The sequence below is a fragment of the Chrysemys picta genome, chromosome 4 (assembly GCF_011386835.1).
Source record: "Chrysemys picta bellii isolate R12L10 chromosome 4, ASM1138683v2, whole genome shotgun sequence".
NCBI classification, from domain to species: domain Eukaryota; kingdom Metazoa; phylum Chordata; order Testudines; family Emydidae; genus Chrysemys; species Chrysemys picta.
In genome coordinates this window covers 97595114-97608619 of record NC_088794.1, presented here as the reverse complement: position 1 = coordinate 97608619, position 13506 = coordinate 97595114, and the positions used below count along the sequence as shown (strand labels likewise).

Below are 13506 nucleotides of genomic sequence, written 5' to 3'. Positions count from 1 at the left end.
AAAGGAGACATTTCGATGGAATGAAATCTTGACTGGAGAATGAATCTATTATAGCAAATTTTGCAGGAGAAGGCAGAAGAAAGTTTAATTTTTTGAAAATATTAAAGTTTCATGGAAAATAGCAAACCTTCAAATACATCAGCAACTGTTTTTTTGCATAGCTTACTGATGTTTCTCAGAGGACTCAGCATTTGAGATGGCAAAGAATTTGCTTCTGTTGAATGAATCACTGCACCAAAATCACTTCACTGTTGCTCACAAGAGCAGTACATTCAGAGTCACTAAAAGGAAGATGGTGAGTGCATTTCAGAGCTGTGCTTGATTAGGTTTGATCCCTTGAATTACTACTGTCTGTGAATGCTGATAATGAAAAACCCACATTGCAAAAGGACAACAGTCAAAAGACATTGCAGCATTGCATGGGATCCACACACAAAGCTAGGTTTGGACTAGAATACTAGAATCCTCTCTCCCTTCAGTGACATGCTTGATTTATAGGGCAGAGGAGGGGGATTTTTTGGAAAATATGTAGTTATTGAAAAAGCAACTATATTTATTTTCTTATCTCTGCCTACAAGTTAGGCACCAGGGCAACAGTGCCAATGTGCTTTATTCATTCAAATGCCACTGTTTTAACAAGAAGATTTTTCATTTAGTAACAAGTTTTCAGTTGTTCTAAGACAGCAGCTAGCACTGGGAGCTCAAAAGAAGAAAAACCACAAAGAGAACACTTACTAGGTAGCATGACTGGAGGAATTAGACCTCACCTAGAATACTGTTTGTACTTATAGTATCAACCTGAGAAATGGCACATCTTCCCAAAGGCAAAGTGCAGTTCTGTAGTAAATAGTAACAAGAATAACCACAATTTTAAATTTAGAGCATGACAATGACTCAGACCAACTCATAACAGTGGCTAAGGGCTAAAGAACACTGAGGCATAAGTATTTGTGTATTGGTACTAGGGTACTGGGTGTTTGAGAATTGCTGGTCGCTACAATAGATGATGAAAAATTAGCATGAGCTTAAATGTAAGAAGTTTTTAACAAAAATCCTGGTCTAGACAGTCACTACCTAAAGGAATGATGTAGTTAACAGTACCAATAAGGGCCAGTATAGGAAAGATTATGCAGCACAAAAGGTAATGGACATAAGCAGTATTGTAACCCACACACCTCCTGGGTGTGGTGTTCTGTCCTATCTAATGGCACCGAGACCACTGGAGTTGGGGTTGGGGGAGGGAGAGAGATTAATGAGTCTTCTCTAGAGCCTTAGGTAATAGCCAGTTGGCTTTTAGCTCATGCAGTAGAGTCTCATGCACAAAGGTCCCAGGTTCAATCCCACCCACTGACAACCAGGGTCTGTCGGTGTTACAGTATCACTCAATTTCTTTATATATTCTGATTACAAATCAATTCATACATATGTATCAGATCAGAAATCTTGTGGTTAATCAGTGCATTTGAAGACTCTCAAAGGGCTTGGAATGATCAAGTTAAAAGATAAGCCATGATACATTTTCCATATGTCCTACTGTGCCACATAAAATCCTATCCTCACATGCATCCCACCCTCCATGTCGTCATAGGCCACAATGTTCTACCTTGGTATCTAATTGCCTATGAATTTGTCACAACATTATCACTTTACTGTTAAATCTAACTTTACCAGGTGAGATCTCCTGTAGTAAAGTGCCTGCAACATTTCATATAACAAACACCAAGCATTTATACTTACTCTTACATTGGGGACATACATTTGCTCTGTTTAGTGACTTGATCTCAACTGCCTTGAGTATTACCCTTTAATGTGAAGTTGCACAGTTGACTGGCTGGTCATTAAGTAGGCTTTTCTTACAACTACAATGTTCTATATTCTTACAATTTATCATGTATTATTCAGAACACGAGTCTGATACTCCTCGAAGTGGTAAATCAGGAGGAACTCACTTGAAGTCAAAGGATTTGCCCCAGAGTAAACACTAATGAGATGGAGAAATGGGCCACATATTTCCATACATTAGTAAAATATGCATGACATGCTTGTACAAACATCTTCCATTGTCTTACCTTTATGAGGAATGGGTAAACTGGAAAGGCAAAGTCAATCACTGGGCTATAATTATTTACTGGAGAAACTCTTCATCTGGCTAAATGCAAAAAAATAAAATAAAATAAAAAATAGGGAAGATTAATACTTCATTCCCTCAAGCACCATCTGATATTAACTTTATATTTGGCAGAAGTGGGGAGTTGGGCAAACTTTTGTGGGAATGCATATAGTGCTGTTTTCCAATTACAAAAACAACGAGGAGTCCTTGTGGCACCTTAGAGACTAACAAATTTATTTGGGCATAAGCTTTCATGGGCTAAAACCCACTTCATCAGATGTATGGAGTGGAAAATACAGTAGGGAGGTATAAATACACAGCATATGAAAAGATGGGCGTTGCCTTACCAAGTGTGTGTGTGTGTGGGGGGGGTCAGTGCTAACGAGCCAATTCAATTCAGGTGGAAGTGGGCTATTCTCAACAGTTGACAAGAAGGGGTGGAAATCACTTTTGTAGTGCTAATGAGGCCAATGTAATCAAGGTGGCCCATTTCAAACAGTTGACAAGAAGGTGTGAGTATCAGCAGGGGGAAATTAGTTTTTGTAGTGACCCATCCACTCCCAGTCTTTTTTCAGGACTAATTTGATGGTGTCTGTGATGCTGCAACCCATAATGCTTTATAAAAATATGCTAGATATGCCATGTAACATATCTCTGGAAAGGTTATGATCTACTGAATATATTCATCCTATTTGTATGCATGTATCATTTTTTTATTCGAAGTTATGAATATTGGCTATGTACTTGTTTGATTTTAAGTAGCCTCAGTAAAGCATTTGGTCAGCTTCTTGAGAAAAGACTATTCTCAGTAAGTGCCCAATCAAGAACCACTTAAGCTGACAATGGACTTTGATGGACGTCAATCCACATCTGAGCTTTCCTGGGAACCGGCTAACATGTGAACCATGGCGTCAGCCTGTAAAGAACTGAGTCATGCATGGACATTTGACTTGCCCATGTGACTACAAAACTCCATCTTGTAGCTGTGGTGCTGCATAGGAAAACACAGAGGGTTTCCACCCACAAGAGAGAGACTATATAAAGCCCTGGGAAATCCCTCCATTTTGTCTTCAGCTGGCACAAAAGATTGCCTCTCCACCCCAAGGAGATGACTGAAAGAAACTGGAACAAAGGACAGTAACTACAGGGGTGTGAGTGATTGCTGGACCCAGACTAGGAGGAAGTCTAGTCTGTCAAAGAAGCTTATTGGAACATCTCTGAGGGTGAGATTTACCTGCATTTTAGTTTCTTACTGTATTAGGCTTAGACTTGTGTGTTTAATTTTATTTTGCTTGGTAATTCACTTTGTTCTGTCTCTTATTACTTGAAACCACTTAGATCCTAATTTTTGTATTTAATAAAATCACTTTTTACTTATTAATTAACCCAGAGTAAGTATTAATACCTGGGAGAGTAAACAGCTGTGCATCTCTCTCTATCAGTGTTATAGAGGGCGAACAATTTATGAGTTTACCCTGTATAAGCTGTTTTCAGTTAAACCTGCAGCTGTTGGGGGATGTGGCTCAAACCTGAGTCTGTGTTTTTAGCAGGCAGGCGTGTCTGGCTCAAATAAGGTAAGTTACTGAAGTCCCAAGCTGCCAGGGAAAACCGGCTCAGAGGTAGTCCCAGCACATCAGGTGGCAGTCCCAAAGGGGTTTCTGTGGTCCAACCCGTCACAGTGTCCAGTTTGTAAATTAATTCCAGTTCTTCAGTTTCTCGTTGGAGTCTGTTTTTGAAGTTTTTGTTGTTGAAGAATTGCCACCTTTAAGTCTGTTATTGAGTGTCCAGAGAGATTGAAGTGTTCTCCGACTGGTTTTTGAATGTTATAATTCTTGATGTCAGATTTGTGTCTATTTATTCTTTTGTGTAGAGACTGTCTGGTATGGTCAGTGTACATGGCAGAGTGGCATTGATGGCACATGATGGCACATATCACATTGGTATATTAGTCTCTAAGGCGCCACGAGGACTCCTCAATGTTTTTGCTGATATAGACTATCATGGCTACCACTCTGAAATCTTTCCAATAACACTAATTCTAAAAGACACAGCTGGACCTGTCAAATGGCTAAACAAGTCTTTCCCTATGCATACTGTGAAATTTATAATCCTGTGACCAAAGAACACATTTAAAAGATTAAAAACTGGAACTAACAGCAATCTCTCTATTACTGACAAAATAGCCCAAATACTGGTAATTTGATTTGTTCAGCAAGACTTCACAATAAACACACTTTATATTTTCCTTTAATAATATAAGTGCATGTTAGTGTATGTCCAGTTTCACATGAGGGATATTGGGGTAAAATCCTAGCCTTATTGAAGTTGATGAGAGTTTTGCTATTATTTTCAACGGGTCCTAGATTTTTACCACAGAAGTGGGATATTTGTTCAATTATCTATTTTTTTTCAGCCAATAACATTAAGAACAAGCTCAACCACTAGAAAGAAAAGTACAAAGTATATATTATACAGTCATACACAGCTTAGGAAAACTACTGATGAGTAAAATGTGGATTTATTGTGATTGTCTATGGTTCGGTGAATGCAAAACATTTTGGTTATTTGTGCTCCCAGAGGAGTTATTTTTCTGAAATGGTAGAGTGCACCAGTCAGGTTGCAAATGCAACGGTACTCTGACTAGATTATCATAATGGTCCTTTCTGGCCTTAATAGCTATTAATCTAACTCTTGTTTACAAAATTCAGAAGAGTCAAGTTCATATTTATTCCACAAATGTAAACATTAATCATAGGTAGTATACTATTAATGTGGTTATGGAATGAGATACACTCTTATGCTTGGGCATCTTCTGATAAAGACTTAACCTTAAGCTGTGGAATCTCTGTCCTAAGAACTCTATAGAAAATTTGGCTTTGAAACGCTAAAACAGATGCAAGGACAGTGCACACAATTGTGGTAGCTTGTTTTGTTTTTTCAGTTGAATTAGTATGACCCAAGCCCTATTTAGGGCAAAGCTTCCTTGAATGAACTTGGAAAGGTTTTGGACCCTGTAATGATTCCACTATCTTTTTCCTCCAGTGATTAATGAAAGCAGCCTTTTCTCAGGGTGGAGTATAAGGAGTGTTTTAGAGCCGTATTGGCAACAACCAATTTCCATTCTCTTTCTGTTTTGTTCAGCCAGATAACTTCCCCAAGGGAAATTGGACTGAAGAATAAAATGCTAAATGATATATGCAGTCAATTAAAGTTAATAATATCAGCCCAACACAGTTGTGGTAAGAGCCGTACCTTTTTTTTTTTTAAAGTAGAGGTTTTAATACTTAAATACTAATGGTTTCCTTACTAGTCAATATCTTACCTCCTTCAGTGCACTCTGGATAGAACAGCAGTACCTCCGTGGCCTTATGTCACACATCCTCATGTTGCCACAGAGAATTGTGCAGCTCATCTGTACTTCAAGGAGGCTCCACATCCTCTAAGTACACAGAGTATGCTGTCAGTAAAGGCACACAAAGTATTTTTAGTCACAGACAAAATAGTGGGCTAAAGTAAAATTAGTAAAAAGCTACCATAGGAGGATCCTGATTCACCACTGTGATACTCCACTTTTACACCAGTGTGAGCCCATTGATTTAACAGCATTACACTGGCTTAAAACTGTAGTCATGGAAAGGCCCTAGAGTAGGTTAAATAATTAAAAATCTGGGTTTGTGAATGGACTCATGAATCCAATTCCTGGGCCCAGTATGCTAGTGTTGATTGCTCATGAATATTGGGACAATCAGCAGGTATTTATGAGAACGTTTGTATAGCTTTTGCAGATTATAGCATGACTTATTATTATCCAAAAATTCTTACTGGAAATTTGTTATTCATCATTCTCTAATTGAAAAGAGTTTCAATCGTCCTCTCAAGGACCAGGATAAACTATACCATATTAAGTCAAAAGGAAACATATGGTCACTCTCACATGGGGTTAATCAGATCTAGAAGTGGGTCTAATGGTCTTATCTGATGTATCCCAACAAATCTATATGATCTTCCAAATGCATTACAAATAGCATCCTCAACAGATAAAGGTTAACCACGTAGAAAAAATAGATCACAAAAAGTGTAGTTGACCAATTTACAGACAATTGTTTTTTTAAACAAACCACTACTGGCTCACAAACAGAGAACAAACTCTCATAATCTCACATCTCAATTATTGCAACATCCTTTTCTCTGACCTTGACAAATGCAATCTTACCCTAATCATATCCATTCAGAATGCTGTTGCAATTATTCTCCTAGCCCATCGCTTTGATCACATCATCGCTCTCTTTGAATCCCTCCGCTGGCTCTCCCTTCTCTATTGCATCAAACATAAGTTTCTTGTCTTCACATTCAAGTAGGGTGACCAGATGTCCCGATTTTATAGGGACAGTCCTGATATTCGGGGATTTTTCTTATATAGGTGCCAATTACTCTTCCCCCCACCCCCACCCCCTCCCACACACACTCTGTCTTGATTTTTCATACTTGCTATCTAGTCATCCTACATTCAAGGCCATTCATCACCTATTCTCCCCTACCTATCAACTCTCATTCACTATTGAAATACTGACTCCCATCTCTGATCAGCCCATGAGGCCAGCCTCCATTGCCCACTTGTTAAATTTTCAAACAAGCACCTTCATGTTTTCTTCCATGCTGCCTCTCATGCTTGGGAGGAGCTACCTGTAAACATCTTCAAAACTACCTCATTATCCACCTTCAAATCTCTCCTTAAAATGATCCCACAATAAACTTGTGGTGTGCTGCCCACAATAAACTTGACAATGGTTTGGCTGCTGATGTGTTGCAAACACTGCCAGTCATGCTGACCGTTGTTGTCTCACTGTTTCCTTGTACTCCCCTGTCTAACTATGTGTATCCATCTGTTGTTTCTTGTCTTATGCTTTTTGTTCTGTGAGCATACAGGGCCTAGAACAGTCAATGAGTAGGGGTCCTAAGTGCTATGGTAATACAAAACAATAAAGATAATAATTAGAATAATAGTAATTTTATTACTACTATTGCTGTTATTAACAGCAGCAATAAAACTACCTTTGATGTGGAGTGCAATCATGACTTGGCTGAAGATTTTCTTCAGGTTTAAGGTTCATTGCATAATTTGAACTTGAAATTGTATGCTGGTACAGGGTTAGGTACACTGTGATTAACAGAGTTCTAAGACTTCTGATGGAGACTTTCAAAATAAGGATAGTTAATTACACAAACAAAAACAAATAGAACCAGACATAAAAAAGATTTCCTTTTCAAAGGATGGGGACAGCTGACACAGCTGGCAACTTTACTGAGACCCTTGGCCTCAGAAGGCTAGGTTTGTATATTCTTGAGCTTTGGTCTATCTAATCAAGTCACAGGGCTAGAGGCAAACCCACTAATCAAAGGCAACTGCTTCCTGGTGGTGCCTTTCATCTCAGCTCTAGACCACAATTCCCCACCCTTTTTCCACAAACTGAAATGATAAATCGGTATCAATGTTGAACAGCTGGGTGGACCAATTCAAATAAAAAAATAAACAAAATGAACCTTCACCCAAAACTCAGACTGAATCCCAGTGGAACCTTTTCTGAGATTTGAAAAACAATGTGGTTTACTTTCCTCACGTTTTTGCAAGATTCTGTAAGCACTTCTTAACTCCAGGTGGGACTTTAAACGGAAAGTACCAATATACCTAAAGAAAGAAGTTTTGTCACTGGAAAGTCTGCCCTAATGAGATGTTCAGGACAGTTTTTCATAACAAAATACAGTTCTGTAGTTTGGATAGCATCCAAAATGTGGGTGCTAGTCACACGGGAATTTCCAAATCTCTTCAGGTTCTTAAAAATCAAAGATGATCTGTTTTGAAATGCTCTTTTGGGAGTGAACTATCATTTGATGGTCTCTTGTGCCCTTCATCTGAATCAACCTCACTGCTGTGAACTTTCTTGATATTTATTGTATGTGCCCTTATAAAACAGTGATAGAAAAGTTCATATAAAATTTTAATAGCACCATTTTAAAAAGGAAACTTTAGTGATGGCAGTAAGACTATATTTATACACCTTGCTCACTCAATGAGAAAAATATGAAATTTTTCTAGTCTTCTGCTTTCCATGAATAATTGGCAACAAATATATATTTGTCCTCTAGTTTAGTGTTTAAATGAAGATATGTGATTAAAAAAAAGGATTTTGTATATGTCCTTGTTTTTAATTTAAAAATCAGGAAAATAAACAAATAAAAAACAATGCTTGGTTGCATCATATGTTCTCCTGTATTATGAATGCCAACTGAGAAACAACCTGAAATTCACAAACTGTTGATCTTTGGGCATTATATATGATCAAAATTGAGAAAGTGTGTCAAAATGAGGTCAAACAATAATAGCTAAAAGTCATCTTTGAGTTAATCAGATGTGTACAATATTTTCCTTAGCAATAGTAACTAATTTCAGATTGAGGGCACAATGTTATTTTAGTTTGTGTATTTAAAATGGTATTTTTTTAAATTGTTTATTGGCTCCAAAGTTTTAGACTGATAGCAAGCTCCAGAAAGGGCATTTGTGCACATACTTTCAGACTGACAAACAGAGAAAGAGAGAAGAAAAAGGAAGAGAGAGATGAAGAAAATTGTCCTGATATGGGGAAATGATCATTTTGAGGAAACTTGCACTATGGCTGCTCATGCTATAAGCGTTTCGAAGAAGCACTCTGACAGTGGTTAGCATTTAATGGCCTGTGTGGAATGAGTTCAGTGGTCTCAGTCTTGTTCTGAGTGGATCTTGACCCATGTTAATTTCAGGGAAAATATGAAAAGTAGCAATAAAATTAGATCATCTCATATCTTTTGATATTAGATTGAATGCATACTCTTACAGTTATAGAATATTTTCCAAAATGTTTACTGGGGACATGCAATCTTAGGAATCAACATCCCCAAAGAGTATGTAAAGACACGTACAAACAGAAAGATGTTTTTAAAATCTTAGCAAAGCCAAGTGAAGAAGCAAGGCATAGCCAAAGCAAAACTTTGTACTTCAGAACACATGGAAAATATTAAAAATATTTGTGCACTATGGATATTACAATATGTTCTATAAACAGAGAATTAATCATTGTGTCAATAGAGCAAAGGGACCAAGGGATTTCACAGTACAATGTTTGCTCTCTGTTCACTGATGCACTATTTATAACCAAACAGCAGGGCCAGACTTTTAGGTGAAGCTGTTGTCAGCAAGCAAAGTTATTAAGTCATCTGAGGTTCTGTGATAGGGTGACCAGATGTCCCAATTTTATAGAGACAGTCCCGATATTTGGGGCTTTTTCTTATATAGGTGCCTATTACCCCCCCCCACACACACACACACCCTGTCCCAATTTTTCACACTTTCTTTCGGGTCACCCTATTCTGTGACCTCCTGCTACAAAAATAAGTCAGATGAAATTGCATGTCACAAAGAGTTAGAGGTTTACAATAATTCTATTAAACCAGTTAATGCATTGGTAGCTAAATTTGCTGTCTTATGTAGCAGTTAACAACTAAGAAGTATTCTGGGTAAGAATGCTGACCAGGAAAACCACTGCTGCACCACCCAGTATATAAAGAAGACAGTTGAAAGGAGTCAGGCATTCCTTCACTAGGCATTGTAAAGCAATTTCCATAAAGGATACCAAAGACATAGAAAAATCCCTCACTGTAGCCTTATACAGAAACTTTACTTTTCAGTGTTCTACACTGTATATCCAATTGAGGAATTAATCTGATCACCATATCATGAGAAAGTGCCATTCTCTAATGTTAGCGCAACAAACTCTCTTTTAAATTTTCTTTTTCCGCCTTTAGAATATTTAAGGGTTGGCAGATCCTCAAGTGTGGAAAATAAAATCTGTAATACATGGCTTTGAGCCAAATTCAGTACAATGAACCTCTGCTTTATGCTGACCCACCAATCACCTCCATATTGACCCGGCACAAATATCCCCTCAAGGCAATTCAGTTTTGTACTAGCTTTCAACTTCAACAAAACAACACAGAGAGTATGGATGACTTATGGGCTGGGTGTCATATAGCATTCTCAATACATCAGCCATATTTCATTTAAAACCCCAGTGGAAGTGGATGAAGAATTTCAAACATTCATTTTCAAGTCACCCTAGCTACTTCAGCATGAGATCTGTTGCTGAATGGTTAAAGAAAATCTATAAAATTGATGTTTGTGCTCATCAGCATAATACATTAAGCAGAATCATAGAACCAAATCCAGAAATCCTTATTCAGCTTTTAAAAAACTCCTATTAACCACAATGGAAAATTCCCTGAATAAAGACCAATTAAAAGCCATGGGGAGGGGCAAAATCATCCCACTTTTCCACCCTGAATGATTTTCACTCCTACAAAACTCATCTGTTTTCCACCTTTGATTCACCACTAAACCCATCCTTGACCCCTTACAATCTGAATTCTGCCTTTCTTCTATACTTATACTGCCCTCACCAAGAGTGCCAAGAACTTTTACATGGCCAGATATTAAGTCCTTCTCAGCATGCATTCTGGTACTGTAGTTATACAGTGAAAACTTCGTAAGGGCAAGCAGGATGGTCTACATGTTTTGGGGAGGGTATCTATACATCTTAAGGAATGCTTTGCACAGTTTAACAGCCTGACTCGCAGAACACTAAAGTTCATGTGGCATGTTCAAAACAAACCTTAATTTGCAGAATTACCTTCCAAAGTTTCAGCCTCATCCTTTCTGCCCCCTTGACATGTGGTGGCTTCACAGCAGAGCAGAACACATTTGAATGCAAATCTCTCCCAAAATGCTCTCTGGTGTTCAAAACACAGGCCAGAAGTTTCATTTGCATCTGATAGTGAGGAGGGCTATCTGGGGAAAACATTGGTATTATGCTTTCATGACAATTTAAGTTTCCAAGCAGACTGTCCCCTACACTGATTAAATGGCTGTACGTTTCAAGTCACCTCATCATTTCCACTAAGTGGAGCAGATTGGTCAGCAGGATGAGAAACTTCTTGATCAGGTACCTTTACCAACTAAACACTTTTTTGAAAGCTGAGATATGGTTTTATTTCTATTGCATTAGTTGATGTTTTATGTACTGTTATAAAACTTCTCATCAGCAGAAAATACGGACAAATATCAGAAAGGGATATTTAAGTTACACAAAAGCTTTTTGTTACAGAGAGCAGGCTGCTGAAATGATCATCCAAATGGAAACAAGGTCTTGTCCCTGTTAAGTGGATTTCTCTCTCACATTCTTTTAAGTCAGCTCAGAAAACCAAATTCTACTCTCTCTTTCACTGGCAAGAGAGTGCTGTTGAACTGGTGCAATTCAAACCAGAATTTGGCCCATTGCCTCTCTTGGTATCTTTGCCTCCCTTCTGTGCTGAGGAGGTCAAGCATTTAACCTCAAGGGTCAGAGATCAGCTAAGACTTGCCCTGGCTTGGCCCAAGTGAACCACAATAACAGCACATTTCCAAAAGTCTTCTCCCTAGCTACAATGATAATTAACTGGGTACTTGGAGAGGTTTAGAGCCATATAGAAATCTGCACTGTGACTGAGGAATTTTAATAGAAGCACAGCTGCTTTCAGGAGTCTCATGCTTTGTGTTTCTTCTCTTTAGAATTTGACCATTTCATCCCTCATTGTTTGCTGCCTTTTCCCCCCCTTCCGTGACACACTAGATAAATGGAGCTCTGACTTAGAAAAAATGCTTCTTGCAGAAGGAGTAAGTTCTTTAAGGAAAACCATATTTTTCAAAACAGTTGTAACAGATTTTGTGAAAGGGTCTAATTTAGAACCCTGAGCTTCTTTGGTTATTAATAATACAGAAGCAGCTTCAGTTAATGATTTAATATGATGGTTGAGAGTTTCTGCAGCACTGTGTTTCTGCTCAGCACGACAGAGAGCGGAGGCTGTCAGGGAGCCAGTTAAAATTATGAGAGTGGATCTCCACTGGCCCCAGCATAACTCTCAGAATGGTAGTCCTAACATACACCAGATGCCAATGGTCCCTAAAGAGTATACTCTAACCATACCTCCTCTCCTCAACCAACATGAGTCCTATGCTGGGGCCAATTGGCAGGTAGTGCAGGACCTTAGCATTACAGATGATAGCTCGCCCACACGAAGAGAGGCAAAGGGCCAGAACACACCGGAATCTAGCCCAAAATACTTATTACCCAACTTTCTACCCAGAAGGAATCCCAAAGAAAGGGCTTTGCAGACTCATTTACAAAAGTATGTACAATTATATATACAAAACTATATATGTAAACTGGCCTCTTCTAAAAAATATCTTTACCTTTTCCCACTTCGCAAGAGGTGGTATTCCCACATAAATGTATATTAATCTGAAGTTCAGGATGGGCAATATTCATTCTGACACCAGTGAGATGGTAAAGGCTCTCTTACCTGCCAGAAGGACTAATATGACAGTGTCATATAAGTGGAAAGAGAAGATTTACAGCTCATCTAAATGCCTAGATCACTCTTCTCCTCTTGTCATTTATCTTGCCAACAGGATTACAGGAACTCACATCTACAGATAATTTCAGAATTGTAATCATACCATATAACACTGGTATGGAAGAAGTTTACTAACCTGTTTACATCATTTTAAAATTAATTTAGCAGTAGTAAAAGTTTGATAGCTCTGGAAAGTGAAGACCTCTATTTTTATCCACTGAGAAGGTACAAGCAAAGACAGGGGGTTCTAAAAGCATCACTTACTTATTATTATATTGATGTACCTTAACTTTGACCTGGAAGAGCCATTTTTAGGGATGAGAGGATAGTTCAGTCTCCATGTCCAGTCACTCCTTCTCCTCTCTGCTGAGACTGCACACAGAGGTGCCACACAGTGTCAGCTTTGTTGGTGGTACTGTGGTATAATCACTGTCGAATGGCAATTGGACTGTGAGCTCCATTTTTTTTTTTTTTTTTTGAATAGCCATGGCAACAGTTTTCATTCATTACTGAGCTGAGGTGGAGTCAAAAGTAAAATCCTTCAGTTATCCAATTAATAATCCCTGAAGATATTCAATGTCCTATAACAAGGTGCTAGAGCTTATTTAAAATATTTTTGCTATATTTAAAAAAATAGAAATTATGAAGAGGCAAAAGTTTCTCAGAACCTATGGAAAAGAAATTCAAGTGTTTCTGGATGCTATTTGTTAAATAACCAAAAGAGAAAGCTGGTGCAGGACCTACCCTTAGTCTGGAAATGTATTTGCATATTTTCCAAAAATGTGAACACTAAACGATTTAAATTTCCATTACCCCATCTGCACACAGAGCCCATATCTCACCCTTCTTAGCTCCCGCCTGTAGATTTGGAACTGTTCAGCATACCACAGGGCATGGACTTAAGAGAGAAAAGAATG

The 13506-nt window shown here is 38.2% G+C and overlaps 1 long non-coding RNA gene across 1 annotated transcript; it reads right to left on the bottom strand.

Moving 5' to 3' along the window:
- Positions 1–2068: 2068 nt before the first annotated feature.
- Positions 2069–12990, bottom strand: LOC122172322 (uncharacterized). The gene is made up of 3 exons (XR_006172521.2): positions 12854–12990; positions 5433–5567; positions 2069–2149 (listed from the first exon to the last, which is right to left on the bottom strand). It is a non-coding gene; the product is annotated as an uncharacterized LOC122172322 (long non-coding RNA).
- Positions 12991–13506: the final 516 nt, after the last annotated feature.